Source organism: Myodes glareolus, chromosome 5 (assembly GCF_982192425.1).
Source record: "Myodes glareolus chromosome 5, mMyoGla1.1, whole genome shotgun sequence".
Taxonomy (NCBI): Eukaryota; Metazoa; Chordata; class Mammalia; order Rodentia; family Cricetidae; genus Myodes; species Myodes glareolus.
In genome coordinates this window covers 66002581-66023203 of record NC_142030.1, presented here as the reverse complement: position 1 = coordinate 66023203, position 20623 = coordinate 66002581, and the positions used below count along the sequence as shown (strand labels likewise).

Genomic DNA, 20623 nt, shown 5'->3' with positions numbered 1-20623 from the left:
TTCGCCTGGCTCAGCTGATTAGAAAGTCTGTGGCTACAGGAGGGGAAGGAATGCCTCCAGGCCCGACTGTTGGTTTAGGGATACCCAGGTCCAGTGTTCAAACAGAGCTTGTTCTGTTCCTGCCTCACCTCTGTTAAAGATAAAGTGATAAAGATAAATCTTCCAAGTCTAAAGGCGTTGCGGCCCAGAACTGTCACTAGAACCCCTCCATATTGGTTCAGTTATTGTTAGTATGGATCGAACGCTGGTCTAAACATGTGTCCTACATTAACTCAACAAAAGTTCACAAATCCCCGTAAGACTGATGCTGGTTCGGAAGACCTCTGACCTAACAATGACACAAATTACAGCGCTTGACTTTATCGTGGTACCGAGCAGCAGCAATGAGGGGCAGCTTTCATTCAGATGCATGAGCATGAGAGGGAGCCACCCATATTCTACCCTGAACTTAGCTGGCAAGTTGTGATGTTCCTTTATTAGACATTCGCATGTTACATTCATTTTCAATAATTTCAATTTACAGCAGGCTTATCTGAACAGAATTCCATCAAGAGTGTTACATACGTTTTACAGAGGAGAAAAGTCAGAAGCTCAGTAAGGTTCTCCCAATTGAATCCTCGTGCTCTCTTGGTGACTATAGATGTAAAAGCTACAGTCTCCATACAGCAGCTGTAGATGCAGGCGGTCAGGATAGACACCTGTAGGTCAAAGTCCCTAAAACAGTTCTCCAAGCCAAGGGATAATCTAAACTCTGCAAGGGCAAAATCGGAGGAACCTACCACTGCTCTTCCAGCTTCACTACAAAACTCAACACCTCCTGCTTCTTTGAAGCTGCTAATTTCTCTCCAGATGGCCTCTCTGCATGGCCTCTGAGAGGGTGGTGGTAATTTGGGTAGGGTTTCTCCAAAACAGTGGTTCTCAACCTTCCTAACGCTATGACCCTTCAGCGCAGCTTCTCATGTTGTAGTGACCCCCAACCATAAAATTATTTCACTGCTACTTCATAACTGTGATTTTGCTGTTATGAATTGTTATATAAGTATCTGATATGCAGGATATCTGAATGTGACCCCTGTAGCGGTCATGACCCATAGGTTGAGAACCACTGCTCGAAAACCTTAAGGTCAAAGGTTGGAGAGATGGGTCAGTGGTTAAGAGCACTTGCAGCTCTGGTAGAGTCTCCATATCTGGGTCTCAGCACACCATATCAGAAGACTCACAATTGACTCTAACCTCAATTTCAAAAAGTCCAATACACTCTAGCCTCTATGGGTACTGAATGCACACAGTGCACAGTAACTCATGCGTGAACATACACTTATACATACACATACACATTCATTAAAAAAATACGTTTTTCTTTGATGCTTATTTTCCTAAGCCCAACTGAACATATACCTATCTTCCTGTTTCAGGTTCAGTCTCAGCAAGGCTATGCAAGGAACAATGGACTTACGATTCATGCTGGGCCCTATGTCTCCAGCTATACATTCCTCTACTTCACATGGAGACAGATAGTCTTCCAAAAACTGCCCACCCCCCTGGCTCATTCTGAGCGTCACTGGAGTTTGTCTCCTTGCATTCTGGCCAAAGGTTTAGGCTTCTTGTGACTACAACTCCTGGAATAATGCCTTTTGACTCCTCTCCTCCCTCTAGGCATATCCAATGACCTTCCCTAGTATCTAGTATGACTTTTCTCCCCACCCCACACTTTTGTCAACCATTGACTCCATATTTCAAGGAGAAGCACAGCCCCACTCTCTGTGTTTCCTTCCACAAGTATAGATCCCCTTGCTTAAGCCCCGCTTGATTTTCAGTAGAGCTTCTGGATACATACAGAGTAGCTGGAGGTCTGCAGAGCCAAAATACACTCCAGCCAGGCGCACAGACATCTCTCATCACTATGCTGGCTGAAGTACTGAGGTGGGGCTGATATCAACTCTCCATTCCGATCTTCAGTCCTCAGTGCATCTCTCGCTATTGGCTTTCTGCCAGGCCTGTCATTGAATCTGAACTCTTAGCCCAGGACCTGCCCTACTTGGGCCTTGGCACGGACCAGAATGTAAAAGGATAATTCCCTGAGCTGTGCCAAACAACACAGAGCTCTGAGATGCTAGGGATGCAGATGTGACCAGCAAACACATTGTTTCCGGAACTGTGTTTGTAAATATATGAGTTGCCTGACAGCTTGCAGAATTAAATATAGATGCTACATCACAAACTCGTGCTAAAATAAACTATATGCTGCTCAATGAATGTCAATAAGTACACTGAGGAAGAATCATTATCCCTTTTGGTAGCGTTGTCCAAGAAACCCATATCCAAGTCCTTTCCCTGTTCCTTCTACCCCCACCTTTCTCTTTTATTCCCTCACTCACCACCTTCACCTTCTCTCCACTTTCCCCTCTCCAAATGGTACTGATGTAGGGGGAGCAGTGGAGCAGGATGAAGGGGAAAAAGGAAAGTAATCAGTAAGGTTGCTGCAGAAGGAGGAGTGAATGTGGTTGCCAGGATGAATGACCTTGGGGGTTTACTAGGAAGACTGGCGCCTTTCAGTTAACCTACTCGGGCTTCTGGCCTTGAGGTACCAAGTCTAAAACAATGTCCTGGGTACCCCTGGTAATTTGCCAACACCCACAGATGGGAAGTAGGTCTATCAATGCAGCAGTGTGAATCCCCTCTTTAGTTCTTGAGCCAAAGACTCTTTTCTTTCCTTAGATAGGCATTTACAGACAACCAGATCTTATGTCTGAGCCCACCTGCTAAATAAGTAATAAGTTAACCGGAAACTGCTGTCAAACAAGCGAGCAAGCAAACAAACAAATAAACACCTCTTCTTTGCCCAGATCCCAGAAGACACTGCTCTAGGCATCGGATCAAAAAGAAGAGTGTTATCCATTTAAGACAACTTCTAAATTGTTCTGAGGATTTGTGCCAGCCATTTTGAATTTATGTAATTACTATGCCATTTCTATATTATTTGTTCATTGTATTGGCTGTCAGTTTCTTTTTAAAAAGTGTGTGTGTGTGTGTGTGTGTGTGTGTGTGCGCGCGCGCGCGCGCACGTGCATGTGCATTTGAGTGCAGGTACACATGTACTGTAGTGAACCTGTGGCATGAGGAAGGCAAAGGCCAGCTCTGGGGAGTCAGTTCTCTCCTTCTACCATGGGTTCCCAGGATCAGATTGGGGTCACTAGACTTGAACAGCAGGTGGGTTTTTGTTTTGTTTTGTTTTGAAACCAGCAGAACCATTTTAGTTCTTTAACATCAAATTCCTTTCCCATCAAAATGTGAAGCAAAGACTTAGACACACTGCAGTGATCTGGGCACTGCCTAGTGGCCCTTGAGCAAAACTGTTTAAGAGTCCCCAATGGAGAACTGAAGTAATTCTGAAGAAATTTAACTTGGTTCTGACTCAGGCTGCTACAGCTTTGCTAAACTGTTGTGACAAGTGAAACCCTTTGTAAAATGTGGCATTCATCTTCCAATTTCCTTCCGTTTAGGGAAGTTAGGAAATATCGACCATCCGTCCAGCTAATGCTTCTTTTTTTATAATTATTTGTTATCTTTTGCGATTGGTAAGTGGATCATTTCCCCTTTCCCTCCCCTCCCTCCACACCCTCCCTAATAATCCCCCTTGCTCCTTTTCAAATTCATGGCCTCCTTTGGCTCAGTTGTTAAAGGCTAGGCTCAAAACCAAATGATAATAAATGTTTTTTTAATGGAGAGCATTCCATTTAGGGAGAATGTAAAACCGAAAGCAGACGGAGGCAGCAAGGGCCAAGAGGCAGTGCTTCCTGTTCTTTGAAAAAAGACTGCAAATCCCTCCTGTAGCTGTCTTTGTCAAGTCCTGTTGCCCTAAATCCTGTCAGGGAGCTGTACACTGAGGGCTTGGACCTCTCACAACTCAATGATACTCAAGGCGTTCACTTTCTGAATAAAAACTAAGACTCTCTTCTGCCTCATTGTAAATTATTTCTGTGAGTGTTGATCCAAATCTCTGGAGAACATTCATGAAGTAATTGAGTAGGAATTTTATGTACATTCAAAGATCATGTTTCTCAAATCTGTTGAAAACAAAATTTATGTAAGAAAAGGCCAGCCAATCACTTACTCCGGTGGTTCCCAACTGAGGGGAGGGGACGGGAGCTTCTGCTCCTAGGGTCCTTGGGTGATGCTTGCAGATATTTTGCTGTTGTTGGACTAGGTGGAAAGAGTGTGTCTCGTGCAGTGGGTTCAAAACACCAATTTATGGCAATGAATTCCAATGAACCTGAACTCTGAAGTATTTCTGAAAAATGGGAGGTCAACTTTTAAAGGAACTTTACTCCTGCCTGCTGAGGGCCTAGTTTCTATCATACGTAATGGTGACCATGTCTTCAAATTCCACCTTTTCCCATTGCTACCTTAAGGCCTCTAGTTACCTGCTCAAAAGGTCCTCGATATCAGCAACAAAGATAATGAAAAAAATTCTTCGTACTGAATATTTACTGTCTACTAGGAATTGTGAAGCAATTTGCTCTCATTGAGGTTTGATTAACCGCTGGGGAGAGTGAGCTTCTTAAATAGCCAGACTTTTTTTTTTAAACAACTTGCTTCTCTCCTTTCATCTTATTATCCTAAGTCAGTCAGTCGTTGGACTGTTGTGAGGACAAGGACAACTCATACAGGATCTATCCAAAGCCACATGAGTATAGTTGAGTGAGGCAGAATCCCAGAGAAATAGCAACCGTATTACACACCATGGGGGTTAGCTATACAGAAGAATATGGAAGAAGCAAGAGTCAATTTCTTTGAGCAAAGAAGAGCGATAACTAGGGGATGGTTGAAAGATACATAGGACTTAAGGTTGAGTCTTTGGACTGCGGGTATGAGACTAGCTTTAAATATATATACGTAGGAAAATAGAGGTGTGGATAGATTGGCAGATGGACTGATAGTTAGATATGTCAAATTGTACATGTATTTGTTTATGGGTGAAATATAATATGATACCCTGGATTTAATTTGGGAATAGAAAGAAAGATGTTAGTAGAAAAACTTGTGAAATCTGAAACAGCTTGTACCAATGATAATGTTAATTTCCTTGGTTTTATTTTTATTTTGTCCTATTTTATCTTTGAGACATGCTGGGCTCAAATTTGCTATGTAGTTGAGGAGGATCTTGAATTTTTGACCCTCTTGCCTCTGCTTCCTGAGTGCAGGGAACTTCCCGGGTTCAATTTTACCATGACTGTACAATAGCAGAAGTTGGGTGGGGCACAGAAGACCCCTATGCCCTTTCTAACTCTTCTATGAGTCTAAAACATTTTCTAAAATAGATTTTTTTTTGTTTTAGATGGAGGCATACGTACACACATGCGCACATACGCATCCGTTTCTTCCCCTTAGAGCATCCTACCACACTCACGGGTTCCAAACTCCTGGTTTCTAAGTGCTGTCTCTCCACTAAAAGGGATTAGAGGTCCTTGGAGAAGAAAACGAGGCGGTTAATGTATAAGAGGAGCCTGAAGCACAGAAATGGTGGTGTGCTGGTACATTTTTAAGCAACTAGATCTGGAGGGAAAAAGTCATTATGACATTTGCCAGTTTCCGCGATGTAAATACTCTTCCCATGCTTGATTCCAACGTACCAACTGGATATGAAAGACTCGCACATTTCCTGAAAAATATGCCCAGGTTCTTTTAAGCCATAGATCCAGCACAAGCATGAGGAACAAATTCTCAAAGAATAACGGGCACGTGTCAAAATAACACAGAACTACGTTGAGAAGCCTACTCCCATGACTCCAGGACAAGATACACGCCAGGGAAGGAGGTAGAAGGCCACTCTGTCTCCCAATTCTCTATCTCATCTATCTTCTCGGTCGCTTTGTATGCAGAATGTAGAGATAGATAGGTAGGCATGCAGATAGGTAGGTAGGTGGGAGATAGGTAAATAGTAGATGGAGAGGAGAAATATTTTTTATGTAATTTGCCAACTAACAGATGAAGAAAAAATACTGGATATAGAAAATCGCTTTTGCGAGCCGGGCGGTGGTGGCACATGCCTTTAATCCCAGCGGGATTAATTGGGAGGCAGAGGCAGGCAGATCTCTGGGAGTTCCAGGCCAGCCTGGTCTATAAGAGCTAGTTCTGGGACAGGCACCAAAGCTACAGAGAAACCTTGTCTAAAAAGAAAGAAAGAAAGAAAGAAAGAAAGAAAGAAAGAAAGAAAGAAAGAAAGAAAGAAAGAAAGAAAAGGAAAGAAAATCGCTTTGCAATCATCACAGTAATAATCCATTCAAGTAAAAGACAAGGGCAGTGCTAAGCCAAATTTATGAAAGTTGATCAGGTTGATGGTGAGATGTTTCATAATTTTAAATTTATCTCCCTCAGAGTCCAGACAGCAGTCACCATCACACTCCACGGGTCAAAGTTGACATTATCAGTAATAAGACAAACACTTTGGGCCACCTGATAGGAGTCAGTGAAATCATAGAGCCACCATGACATAGTCTGACTAAAATATCTTTATGAAGAATACTTAGACAATTTTCATCTTGCTGCCTTAAGCATACAGACTTTGAATGGAGGATGGTTCCACACAAGTGAAGGATCAAAGGTCCTGACTCCCGACCTTCAACATTCTTTACTAGGTTAACCCCGCCCCCTTATATTATGATGACCTCTACTTCAGGAGGTAGACAAATGTGGTACACAGCAGGGTGTCACCACTCGGCAAAGCTTCTGATGACTGAGAAGTCTCAGACAAATTTTAATTAGTTAGTTATTTTTATTATACAGGTCAGAACCAGGGGACGGGAAGCATAGCTTCACAAATCTCTCCGACTTTAAGCAAGTCTGAGTTATTGTCAATTCTTTCCTATATCGACAATAAGATGTACTACTCTTTCCTGCTATCTTCACAAGACTACATGTCAGAATGAACCAGAACATGCCAGCAAAAGCCTGGGGACTCTCTAAAGGAAAATATCATAAATGAATTTATGTGAATAGTTGTTATCAAATGCTGAAATGACAGTTATTTTCTGTGATTTTGTATATTCCCGCATTTCCAAGAGGGAAAAAAATGCATTCTTTTTTATGATCAGAAGAAGGAATTTCTTCTAATTAAGAAAATAAAGGTGAGACAAGGATTCAGAGCGCTTGTCTGTCCTCATCTTGGCATCTGTGGCACTCTTGGCAAGACGTGAGGCTAGCTGATCACACTGGAGCATCTCGGCCACCAACCTGAGCAGCTGGTCAGACAGTCTTCCTCTGCAACCGTCGTAGCAATCTCACCCTTGTTTGCTCCACTGGTGTGAAGCAGATCTGTCTGGGTCTAGTGTAAACAAACAGAGACACTCCATCACACTCATTCACAAATGTCTCTCCCTCGGCTAACACTGGGCCCCCACTGCCTTGATGTTCCGCCAACTCTACAGCCCTGAGCCTAGTCAGCCCTTGGCCAGAAGGCCCATGGGGATACCCAGGCAGATCCTGGAAATGACACTGGTGACTCAGTAGGACACAGCTTCTGTTTCCTTCGTCCATCCCTACTCTGCACTAATGAGCTGCCCGGAAGCTATGGCTGCCCTCCTGACATCCCAGCTGGTGTGCTGGGCCACGGGAGCAATTACACATATGCCTTCTGTGCTTGTTGTCCCCAGAAATTTCAATTAAGGATGCTCTCAATTTTTTTCTTTCTTTCTTCCTTCCTTTTTTTTTTTTCTTTCTTTTTTTTTTTATGTCTTCACTTAGAACGCTCATTTCTGCTACAGGCCACAGCATAAGGGAGTTGTAGTTTCCTTGCGTAACACTAGGAGGCGTCACTCATGCTGCAGTCTGTGTGAATGGCATTTGGTATTGCTCAGATGAGCAGTTCTGAAAGCGGTCACACAGCTGTCTCTTGGCGAGGTAGTACATTTGCAAAGGAAAGGAAGCAAACGCATTATAAAGAAATAATAAAGGTAAATTTGTCTGACCATGTACATATCTGGATGCCATTAGTACACCCCAAAAGTAGAGTCTCCTGAGGAAGCAGTTTGCTGGAGTTGAACCTGTGATGGTATAATGTAATCGTGGAAGAGGTGCCTTAGAGTAATATATGGTATCCTGACTTCAGCCATAAGGTACCATTTCTTTGAAGAGCAGCAGTCAACAACATTTGCTGGACAAACTGTCACCACTGGAGGGAGAGAGAATGGGGAGGAGCAATTAGCAGAATTCTTAAAATACTTACCTTTCCTTCAATTCTCATCTGTTGGATGCCCTCCCAATACAAAAACTCTCTCTCCCCCATTACCTCTGCATATTACACTTGAACTTACACTTATGTAGCACTCTCTGCCACGCATCCTGCATCCCACAAACACCATGAAGCTTGACTTCCCTGAAACCAGTGGCCACTCCCGCATCGCCAAACCAGGGAGCTGTTGTTCACTGAGAAATACTATTTACTTGGGAATGTGAGTCACCAAGCATCATTCTTATTGCTTTAAATACATTGGATCTTTTGATCTTTAATACAATTAAGGGCAATGTTTTCCAAAGTTGTTTTCTTTTTATGATGAAAATGAGCTGCTCAGGGGAGGAGTCAGTTACCCAGGGTAGCAGTACTTTATCACCAGGGTGGACTATCTGGACCAAGAACCCAGATTATATCCAATAGGTTTTATTCTCCTCAGTGCACCTCTCCCAAGTCACCCTATGTTTCTGCAGCTCTTCTTGCTTCTGTAGCTCTACCTTCTCTTGCCTCTCTCTCCAAATCCAGCATCCTTATGCACTTGAAAGCCTTATGTCTGTCTGTATTGGAAGTCTGTTCTAAACTACTCCTGGAAATACCCTTGAGGGAGCGGGGGAAACAGAAGCACCCCATAAAAACTGAATGTTGCAGAGAAACAACCCAGGAACAGGGACACCATATCTGCAAACAACACCTGAAATTCTTAGATGTCATATGCATAGACCAGGAAAGTTACCCTGCTTTGGAGTTCAGTGTGTGATTTTTAAGGAGTCAGATTATGTAGCCAATTGACAGTAGATTTGGAATCATATTCTGTGCAAATCTTCTTTACTATAGCACAGGGACTCTTGCTTGAACACCATTTTCTCAAAAAAAGAAGATTCTGATTTCTAACAAATACCGAAGAGACTTATCACTCACATAGAACTTCCAAATGTCCACGCTCATGTATCCGTGCATTGCAGCCGTATTTATTGCCAGAAGCTTCACTCTTTCCCCTTAAATGTTTCTGCATTTATGCGCCACCTTCTTTAGACTCAAAAGGTATCTCACAGTCTGTCCATACACAATCTTGTTTTCTTCTAAGTCCTTAGCCCCTTGGGCTCTGGATAATATCTCTCTTCTTCTTTAGGGGCTATTTGCAGCAGGATATGAAGGCCATTAGTCAATCAATAACTCTTTATTTAGAAAAGGGGTGGGGAGGCAGGAACCTGGAGTTTTTAATTCAGATCTAGCAACTCCTGGGGCATTATTGGGAGCGGTCTAAAAATAAGCCTTTGAAAAGCATGATGCTGCAACCGTTGGAACTTTATAGCTTCCTAGCCATAAACAAGAGCAGTTTGCTGCGGGTGGGAGTGTTCACTGAATTCCCCTTCTCCAGTGGTTGTTGTGTCTTCCTCTAACTCTCTAACATCACAGGTATTAACTATTGCTTTGGGCTCTTTGTTTCCTTTGTTCCTGCCTCTTTTCTCTTTTCTCCACATGTCTCTTAGATATGGATTGAATTTCCAACCATCTGTGTTTCTATCCTTCACACCAAATATATCCACCAGTGTATGAAGCCCTGTATTAAAAGTCAATGCAGGCACACTGGGCATCTGTAATATGCCTTTTCTCTTGTCTGTTTACAAAAATGTTCCCTCAAGAGTCAGCATATGACCAAAGGCCTTTGGTCTTTGTGCTTCCTATCAACTCTGGAGGACTTTTCATTGCTGTTTTACTACCCTTGGCCCAATTGTCTCCAACAGACAAGAGCAACGCTGTACTTCTGGCAAGTGTGGGAGTGAGTCCAGGGCTGTGACAACATAGCTTTAAGGCCAATGTTACAGCATCTGAAATAATGTATGCAAGATTCAATCATATGACATCAGGATTCTGCATCTACATTCATTTAGCAGGGTTACAATTATTTTGACTGTGAGCATGAAGAGATAGCTACAAAGATGGCTGCTGACTGGTATAAGAAAAGGAAAAATATCACAGCTTTCTATTTTCAAAGCACCTACTACTCATAACTCATTGCTGTTTAACAAATCACCCTAAGCCCCAGAAGTTGGAAACAAAGGGAAAGGCTTACTATATCCCTCACACCATCTTTGGGGTGGGGACTTTCGTGGGATTGGAGTCCTGATGGGGTGTAGCCATCGAAAGATTTGCTTGGAAAGGAAGGATTCCAAGATGAGGTGGCATGGGTGTGCTAGTGCCATTTGTTGGTAGAAGGCCTCTGTTCCTCTTCACAGGGACATTTCCATTGGACAGCTTGAGAATTTCTGCAAACTGGAATCTGGTTTCCTCCAAAGCAAAGTGTCCCTAAAAGTAGCACTATGGGAGCTGCAATGATGTTTAGGATCTAGCCTTAAAGTCATACTCCATCATTTCTGTCCCGTCTATTGTTTACAGAAACAAGTGATGCTCTGTTTCGAAGGGAACTACACAAAAGTGTGAGCATCAGCGACTAAGTATCACTGAAGGACATCTTGAAGGCTAGCTACCATCTATGGGGGTGATGTTATCAAGGGAAATATCCACCTGTCTCTCTGGTCACTGAGGGATGACTGTACTGAGTCTGGAGGAACTGACCTCATCTGTTCTGCTCATTCTAGATTTCTTTCTCTTTGACAGCTGCCTGTCTGCAAAGGATGGGCGTTCTGCCTGCTCTCTTATTCACCAAACAGCACGGGAAGCTCTGCCTCTGCTGTGCCATAAAAGGTCTCCAGGGTAGCAACAGGAAACTTCATTTGTCTGGTCCTGATTTTGTTCTAGATCTAGGTCACACTCTGTGCTTGTTCTTTATGGAGATGTAGCTCATCTTTGCTTGTGTCTCATTTCTCAGGTGCATCTCCACTGTAGAGATGAAGAAAGGGCTGGTATTTGTTCAACTCCAGCATTACAAAGTCTATTTATATTTTATTAAGTAATCTTTATACTAGGGGAAAGTTCAAAAAAACCTAAATGTCAAATAATATATGACTTGAGTGCATTATAGTATAGCCATACTATTCACTACGATGCAATTATTTAAAGGTATTTTATTCAAGAATAGTCAATGATACAAAAAAATCATTGAGAATATATGCATTTCAAGATTCAGGTTATAAAACAGCATGTGTGCTATTATTATATTAAAAGTAATGAATATGTAACACATCTCTCACCACTAAAAGCTGTATATATGTTTAGGAAAGTACTCTAATAGAAAAACACACATTACACACTTATTACTTGTAATTCTTATCATCAGCAAGTATATGAAGTAATTAAAATTCCCTTTATCTCACTTAATCTGTTTCCTCCAGATTTTCAATATTTCACAGTCATTTCCTTTTTTTTAATGAGACAAACATTCCATATCTTTGTTAAGGTTCAATTAAAAGTAGCTGGAGCTCCCCAGCATGCTTTATTATGGACGGAGTCAAGTATTTTAGTAACTACTGTTCAACTGTATGAGTATATTTCCCATCATTGACTATCATCTCTAATTTGAAACTTCTTTTCTCCTGTCTTCTTGTCCAATACTTGCTATTGTGTGTGTGGGGGGGGGGTCTGGTTTCTCTATGGCTACTTTTTATAGCCTCATACTGTATCAAATCAATAAGTGTTGTTCTTCCTCAGAGTTCCGCTCTTGTCACTCACTGTAACTTCTGTCCTTAGACTTCTCCCACACCCAAGACTTCAGAATGCAGTTAGTATGTGAACGCATGCCTTTAGCCCTGGCCTTTCTCCTGCTCTCGAATGAATTCTGTGTTTCTTGATTGGGTGCCTGAAATGAACATCTCAAACCATCTTCAAATTTAATATAATATAACCCAACTCAGCTTCATGACATCAATGGTTTTCTGTCATGGTGAAGGGCAAACTAATCCATCTGTTCTTAAGGTTCTAAATCTTATGAATAGATTTGAACCACTAAACATTGTGGTTTTGAACATCCAGGATTGGGATCTTGAGTAAGTAACTTTTTAAAGCTCCCCAATGTTTCTTAACAACTGGCGCCGTTGAGTGTCACTGATCTACTTCTTTGACAGAGACCCATTAATATTTCTGATATCTCCTTCCTCCTTAAGTGCAACTCATCACCAAGGTCCATCAATTTTTAACTTTAAAATGTTGCTTATATATGTCTACAATTCTATATACTTGTCTTACCTTATGCTGAACTCCTATTTCTCATCAAGACTTTGAGTGTGTTCTCTGCTCATCAGATCAGATCATATCAGCCTCCTTGCTCCTTCTGTCACTGATTCCCTCTGAGGTGACCTCCCAAATGGCTTGATCCTATTTTAATTCCCTGTCCTTGAGTAACAAGTAGGACCTGTGACTTGCTTCTAACCAAGACAGTGTGACACAGACAACTAATGTCACTTGCAATTACATTGCAAACCCTAAGGCTCCATTTTAGCAGACTTGAGAGACAGAGACTCTCTTGCCTGTCTTGAAAAAGGCAACAACTCAGCACTGAATATCTGTACTGAAGGTGATGTAATTTGTAATTGCAAGTGGACTCTAGGAGTCAAGGGAAGCCTCTGGCTGATAGTCTGGAAGAAGATGGAAACCTCAGGTCTGTAACTAAAGGCTATAAATTCTGCCAATAAACTGAAAGAACTTGGACATGATTCTTCCCTAGCCTAGCTTTCAAGATGGGACGAAACCTAGGCCATATACCGTGATTGCAGAAAGCCCTGTGAGCGTCTGAGCAAAGATCTAGCTAAACAATGCATGGACTCCTGACCCATAGAAACTACAAGATAATTAATGTGTGTTGGTTCAAGTCACTGTAAGTGTGGTGATTTGCTATGCAGCTATAAGGAAAATAATCCCCACACCTATCAGTCATCTAATGACTGCCCACCGCTGTATACACATTTATAAAAATCATTACAATGAATCCAGAATTATGAACGGCCTCCCACTTGCTTGCTTCTCTAGCCTCGTACACTTTACCTTGCTCTGCAAATCACCCACACAGATCTTCTTTAGGGGCCTCAGTGCTGACATTATCAATGTTCTGTTGTGTCATTTGTCTCTTACTCAACCCACGGCTCTTAGTCCCAGCAACACTTCCTTAAGAAAGCCTTCCTTGAATCTCTCTGTCAGGGTTAAATTCTCAATTACAGCCTTTGACAATATATCTTTTTTACTCGTGGAGCTTGTTCGTTGTGATTTTACATATCTGTTTGGATCACTGTTCTGTCAAAATCTGTCTTCCCTACTACTTCTGTGAGTTGCATAAAAGCTGCAACTTTATCTGCGTTGCCTCATCATTTTATTCTTAGTCCTTTAAATATTAGCTGGTATATTAAAAATGCCCCCAATTGTTTCATATCAGTGGAAAATCAATTAGGTATGGTTCATACTTCTTAGTACATACAAACTGGGTGCCATTTCCCTCCTAGCACAACCCAATCCGAATAGGAATATACGGTTGATCTTCAGTTCCGAATCAAGCATGGAGCACCAGACATAGTCGAGATGTTAGGAAATACTTCTCCCATCAGGCATTCAACATGTCCTGCTCTTCAGGCAAGGCGTTTTAGTGATTACTGACAATATGTGAAACAGCACATTCCTATCTAGACTTCTGTGAGAAGAATGCAAAATCTTTGACTTCCAAAGACAAGTAAATTCATTTCACAGCCTCATGGGGATACAGGGGAAGCAGTCTACCTTCTCTTTATTAAATAAACAGTCCTTTATGATACAGCTGATGAATGTGAAATTGCCTGAAGAATCCTATTCAAGCCTATCCTAATTAAAAGAGACATTAGGAGAAAATAGACCACAGGCATAGCTGTAGCATCCTGACTTTAGCTTTCTGTTTCTGCTGGATCTCCAAGTTCTAGTCACCGTGTGTCTTTTGTACTATGTGGCACTGTAAATATCCTTTTTATCCCATACTTTTTCCACAAAATGTTGAGTAATTGCTATTTGTTAAACACTAATTAACTATATCTTTAATTTTATAATGCTTAAATTTTAGTAGAGAGTCCACAGAGAAAACATATCAGTAACTAAACATGAATGCATCCAGGGGAAGCCATGAATAGTAATGCAGGGTAAAGAGACAGACCTCAGTTGGTAGAGGGTGCTGTTATACAGAGTATTCAATACAAGTTGTGTTTGAGCAAAGACTTGAGGCGAGTGTGGAAGCGTCCCAAGAGGGCAGTTGGAGGATCAGAACATAGCAACTCAAGGTAGGAATGAGTGCAAGGGGAACTGGTTCTGCTTGTCTCAAGAAGAGCAGAGATCAGAGCACTGAGAGGAAAAGTTGGAGTAGATAAAGTCATTTACTTAGAGGTGACCGGAATTTTTCAAGTGATGACCCCGTAAGAATTTTCACTTTGTGTCTAATCTGAGTGTGACATTGTATAATAGAAGGCTGTCTCTGGCTGTTATTTTTGAGAGCAGAGTCTAAGATGTCTGGGATGAAAATAGAAACCAGTTGCTGGTTCAGAACATTGGGTCAGATAAGAGCTGATAGTGTCGGGAACTGGCATGGTCGCTGGAAAGATGGGAAGTGGAGTCACCACAGACGTTAGACATTGAGCCACTGGTGTCTGCTCGGAGCGTGCAGCCAAAGAAAGTGGTGAGGGCACGCTCTAGTTAGGTGAATTTTTTTTTTTAAGGAGACTTTTTTTTTTCCCTCACCCTGCTTTTATAAGATATGAAAAACTTCTCAGGACATGCCTGAATCTTAAATTTCTCAACCTAAATACAATTTTAAAATTAGAATGCTAAGAAGTTCTTTTCAGCCTGCAAATGCTTGCTGCCTTTTACATCTCTACTGAAGAATGCAGGGCAGGGCTTCATCTGTGCCATGCTGGACTCCACCTGAATACAAAGGAGATCCACATCAGATGCTGTGAGTTACTAAATATGGGCAAGAATCCTTAAAATAGCCTCTGTTCCAGTCTACCTGGGCATGTGGGGGAGGTCTCAGCCCATACCATCTCGTCTCTGAGACTTGAGCCTCAAAGGAGATGACCAAACACCAGTAGATAAGCACCATCTATGTTAGTCTCGTGCTGGGCAGCATTGCCTATAGTAAGTCATACTAAAAGTACTCTGTGTCAGTGACTAAAGTTGGGAAACCAAACTTACCACCTTACTGCAAATAGGTCATTGATTTTCTTCAAATCTGACCTACAATTCTTCTCCCTAAGAGAATTAGCATACTGCCAAGTCTAGAAGTTTCTTACTACAGTACTAGGGAGCAATAAGGCCGAATAAGGTGAAAGACGTTCCACTATTGCCCCGCCCTCGCTACCACATCCTCTTCCTTCAGTGAGCAAAACATCTCTAAGGATTATTTTTTTCCTTTCCAAAAATTTTACCCCAGGGACAAAAATAGAACACAACATCTATGTGAAGTTTGTTCAGTGTGCATCTATGAGGCCACATTTCTTTTCAGCATTAGTGGGAAGAGATCAGATACAAGGCGTGCCTCAGAGGAGAGAGAATAAAAATAAAAATAGTCTTTCTTTTGTCTTTCATAAACCCGGAGTCCTAATTGCGAAAATCAAAGGGCATCTTGCAAGCCTCAGCATGTGATACTGATGCGACTCTTTTTTTTTTTTCCTGAAACATATTTTTCTTTTAATCCATCAACTGTGGAGTTGTTAGTGATGGGGAGAGATGCCTCCTCCCATACACCCTCTGGTCCCAGCCACAGCATAAGGATGGTCTCCGTTCTTTTGTTCCTGAAGAAGAAGACAACATGAGCAGGCAGCCTAGGTTTACTTCAGTGAGAGAGAAAGCTACCACAAGAAGCAAATGCACACTCCAGACTGGTAGGGCAGACACAGCTGAGAGGCGAGGGCCAAGGTCTGTCTCCAGTTGTTTAAACCACCTCATCACTGGTGTTTGGGAATGACAGCCTGAGTAGACCAATATACATTTCCCTGGATTCCTTTAAGGGCAGCTTTGCACAGGAGGAGACCAGGAGAGAGGATGATTATTTGACACTGATTGGTCATAACCCAGGGGAAGAAAGAGAGTATACAATAGGAGAAAGGAAAGAGAGAACAGGGATCTATCAGAGTCAATAGGATGGGGAAGGAGGAGGAAGGGATTGTGAGCTGAGAGAGTGAGACAAGAACTAAAGCGACCTTTCCACCATGTTTGTCCTTTCCCCTACCCTCCCCCACTCTTTCTGTGTTCTCCTCCATGGAATAGGTAGAGACAGGCATTCCTTTTTTATTATTATTATTGATTTTTATCGAGCTCTACATTTTTCTCTGTTCCCCTCTCTGTTTCTCCCCTCCCCTTCAGCTCTACCCAAGGTCCCCATGCTCCCAATTTATTCAGGAGATCTTGTCTTTTTCTACTTCCTATGTAGATTAGATCTATGTAAGTCTCTCTTATGGTCCTCATTGTGGCACGGACATTCTTTACCCCCCCAATTCAGTCTGTTCGAATTACAGCAATTAGATGCAGGGATTTGTAGAGAGATGAAGCTACCCACAAAGCTGAGAAGTTTACCAGTGGGAAGGGCAGGGATGCCTTGCCCTTGATCCTTACTGGAAGTTCTGTGAGAGCTGGCCATAACCTGCTGCAACTGACTTTGTTCTTTTTCCCAGACTCCCATCCCCCCTTTTATCCAGTCAGCTTGGCTACCTCACACTCAGCTTCAACCACTTTTATTGACCCTTCTTGGTGTCCCTATAACTAACATTTGTTTTAACCCCAGCTCACATGTGTCAGGAAGACCTGGAGAGACCATGAAGAGTAAAAGAAATGCTTCCTTGGGATTCCAGACTCTTCCGCGCCATTTCTCTGGCTAACCCTTGTCTACCATCTGCCTTCCTCTGTCTGTCAATCATTTCGATGGGGCTAGACACCAGTCAGGCATATTCAGGTTTGCTCCCTTCTTCCCAAGGTTTATGAAATCACACAGTACTCTCTGTGACCCGTTCAGCAATATCTCCCAATTTTACGTCTCAAACTAAGAGCTGTGCTCATATCTGAGCTCCAGAGCTGCATGCACATGAACCAGCATTATTGAATTTGCTGAAAAATTAAATAGCACTGCATGCTCATTGCAATAAGTAAAACAATACAGAGGCTTAGGGGAGCTGCAATTATTTCTTCTTTTCCTCTCTGGCTTCACTAGGCTAAGTTAGGAATGTTAAGCATTTAATAAGTGTCTTTAAGCAACTGCTCCATGCACAGGAATGCGGGTGTCTGCCTGCATATAATATATATGTTAACAAGCCTATGCAAATTTCCATAGGCATCACACTCCCAACACATCTTAGATCTAGAACCAAGCTTCTGCTATTTTAGTTCATTTTCTTTGCTCTGAACCTGGAATCATGCTACAGCTTGGTAATTTACAAGTCTTATCTCCTCCTAAACAATATCATTGTATTCATACCCAGATTTTACCCCTTATAGCTGTTGTTCTAAAATGCAAATCTGATCTGTTTAACAATCTTCACTGCCTTCATTGGCTCCTCATCATTCATACAACAAGTTTAGATCCTTTTTCTGTGCATAAGAGGGCTTCAAAAGCTGACTTCAATGTCTCTCGCTTAGTTCTTGTCTCACTCTCTCAGCTCACAATCCCCTCCTCCTCCTTCTCCATCGTATTCACTCTAATAGATTCATGTTCTCTCTTTCCTCTCTCCTATTGTATACTCTCTCCCTTCCCCTGGGTTATGACCAATCATTGTCAAACAATCATGTTCTCTGCAGTCTCCTGCTGTGCAAAACTGCCCTTAAAAGAATCAAGGAAAAGGTGTATTGGTCTGCTCAGACTGCCATTCCAAAATACTGTAAACTGGGTGGTTTAAACAACAGGACTATTTTTTTTCACGCAGCTAATGATGAAGAAGTTCAAGGTCAGGATGCTCTTGGTTTCTGAGAGTTTACTTTTTACACAGGGCTGCTCACGGTGTCTCCTTCATTTCACACAGAGGGGATAAAATTGATTCCTGTTTTTCTTCTTCTCTGTTTTCCTCTGTGTCTGTTTATCTGTCTGTCTATCTGTCTGACTGTTAATCATCTACTTAGCTGTCTGTTTGTCTACCTGTGTCTATTTATCATTTGTCTATCTGTCTGTCTGTCTGTCTGTCTATCTATCTTCTCTCTATTAGATTATGGCTCCACCTTTATGATCTCACTATTAATTACCTCCCAAAGACCCTAACTCCAAATACCTTTTGTGATAGTTGTGATGTCAACCTGACACGATCTAGAATCATCTAAAAGACAAAAACCTTCAGGCTCATCTGTGAATGAGCTCCTACATTGTGTTCATTGAGGTGGGAATATCCAGTCTAAGCATAAGTGGCAGCATTCCATGGGCTGGGGTCCCAGATTGATTGAAAAGGAGAAAGTGAGCTAAGTGTCAGCGTTTATTTCTGCTCAGACTGTGGGTATACTGTGACTAACTGCCTCACAGTCCTGTTGCCATGCTGTCTCTGCCATGGTTGGCTCTACTCTCAAAAAGGGAGTTAAAATATCTTCCTTCCTCGTGTTGTTTCCTGACAGATTTATTATCACAGCAGCAGGAAGATAACTAGTGTACCTCCAATTGTGAGGTGAAGCTCCACCATATTAACTGGGGAGGGGGAGGAAGGTCAATTCAGTTATCTTCATCATGGTTTCTTCTCCCCTCCCAGAACAGATTTAAGAGTGGAGATTCAGAGACCCACTACACTAATTCGGATCCTCCTTCCACTGTTTAGTCCTTGAGTGATTCTGAGCAGATCACTTCAACAATTTGTTTCATCTTTGCTTTTTGAGGGGATTTCATCTGTGTATACACATCACAAGCAATTCAAGGCCTTATTAAAATTCTGAAGACTACCCAAGGGCTTCCCAGTCAACAAGTCTGGGTTGAGGCCTGAGAATTTGCATTTCAAACAAGTTCCCAGGTGGCGGCGATGCTGTTACAAGTGTGGCCCACCTTCAGAGAACCTTTTTCCTATAGAAAAATACTGGTATTCATTTTATACATCTGTCATTGGAATGGTTACATGAGTGTCAGGGCACAGTGCTCAGGGCAGGGGCTGACTCTGCCATTAATAATTGTAGAGTAAGTGTTGGGTATCATTATTATTCTCTGCCTGGAAAAATATTGCACATTTATCATCACTTACCTTAACTTCCAGTTTTCTGGAACAGGCTTCTGATATTCCCTGGGAGAGTTTTCAGCCCCTTTCCTACTGCCTCCTTACCCTATAAATCTTACCAGTATAGTCATAACTTTGCAACTTATGTGCACACGTGCGTGTTCCGCTGGCTGAGCTTTAGGAGGAGAACTCCGTTTTTTATATTATATTTATGGAGCGGGCGGGGGGAGCACAGTGGTGAATGGCTGCCCAGTGAACATATGTTGAATGAGGGAATGAGAGTACACGCAGGGCTGACTAGACATACACCGACACCGTGACTGTTTTGTTTAGATTTCACCTAAATTCGAGCTTGAGATGTTCCCTTTGAAACTATGCCAATGCATCGGCCGGTCCTTAGATCAATCAATACAGAATCCCCATACCCAGGGCCTGAAGGGCACTGGAAGGATCAAAGTTCCTTAGGGGACTTTAAAATGTATGTGCAGGAATACTGAGCTGGGGAAATGCTAGCCACTAAAATGTGCGTCCCATTCAGCTTTATCAGTTGGGCTCTTCTTGACCATGAATTTGTTTCTCTTATCCCACTACAAATTGCCAGCTTCGAGCAGTTTTGAAAAGGGGTAAATAGAGAAATTAGCATTTGTAGAGCACTTTACAGTTTTCAAAGCACTTTCCTACTCAGTGTGTCATCAAAATCTTAAAATAACCCAGTGAGGAAGGTATCATTCTTTACAGATGCTGGGAGGCAACAGCTCTGAGAGGGGGTCCACCCAGCCCTTTGCAAAGAAGCGACAGATCAGCAAAATGCCATCTGTCAGGCTTTTGTGTTCCTGGCCTCCCTGTTGTTGACAGTCCTACCTACAGGCCTTGAATGTTCTTCTAGGGTATGGGCCCTGGGTGGTCCCCTCCACTTGGCTCTCTGCATGCCTGGCTCCATGGCTGGTCGATGTCTTCTCTTTTGCCCTTTGGCATCCAAAATTGGCTTGGCTCTTTGCCAGATGCTTTTCAGGAACCGATTCTCTCCTGCCTTGTGAGTGTTGGTGTTGGTTTGATTTCATTTAAGCTTAGAGGAATTAAATTACTTTCTTACAGCCACAAAGCCAGTGAATGGCAGGCCTGGGATTCAGACCCAGATGGAGAAAGCAACCACATAAGGGATCTAATGCTCTGAGACAGAGTGGATGTAGAAGAGGAAGAAAGACTCCGGAAAGGAAAGGAGAGCAAAGGGCTCACATGTCACCCTTTTCATGTCGGCCTGGGGCCACCACTGAGCTGTGGCCACAATCCAAAACTGTACATTAGGAAACGTTCTAGAATT

The 20623-nt window shown here is 42.3% G+C and overlaps 1 protein-coding gene across 3 annotated transcripts in view; it reads right to left on the bottom strand.

The window, feature by feature from the left end:
• The window catches only part of Brinp2 (BMP/retinoic acid inducible neural specific 2), a 103447-nt gene that overhangs the window by 58101 nt on the left and 24723 nt on the right, over positions 1-20623 (bottom strand). The gene's annotated exons all lie outside the window — the stretch shown is intronic.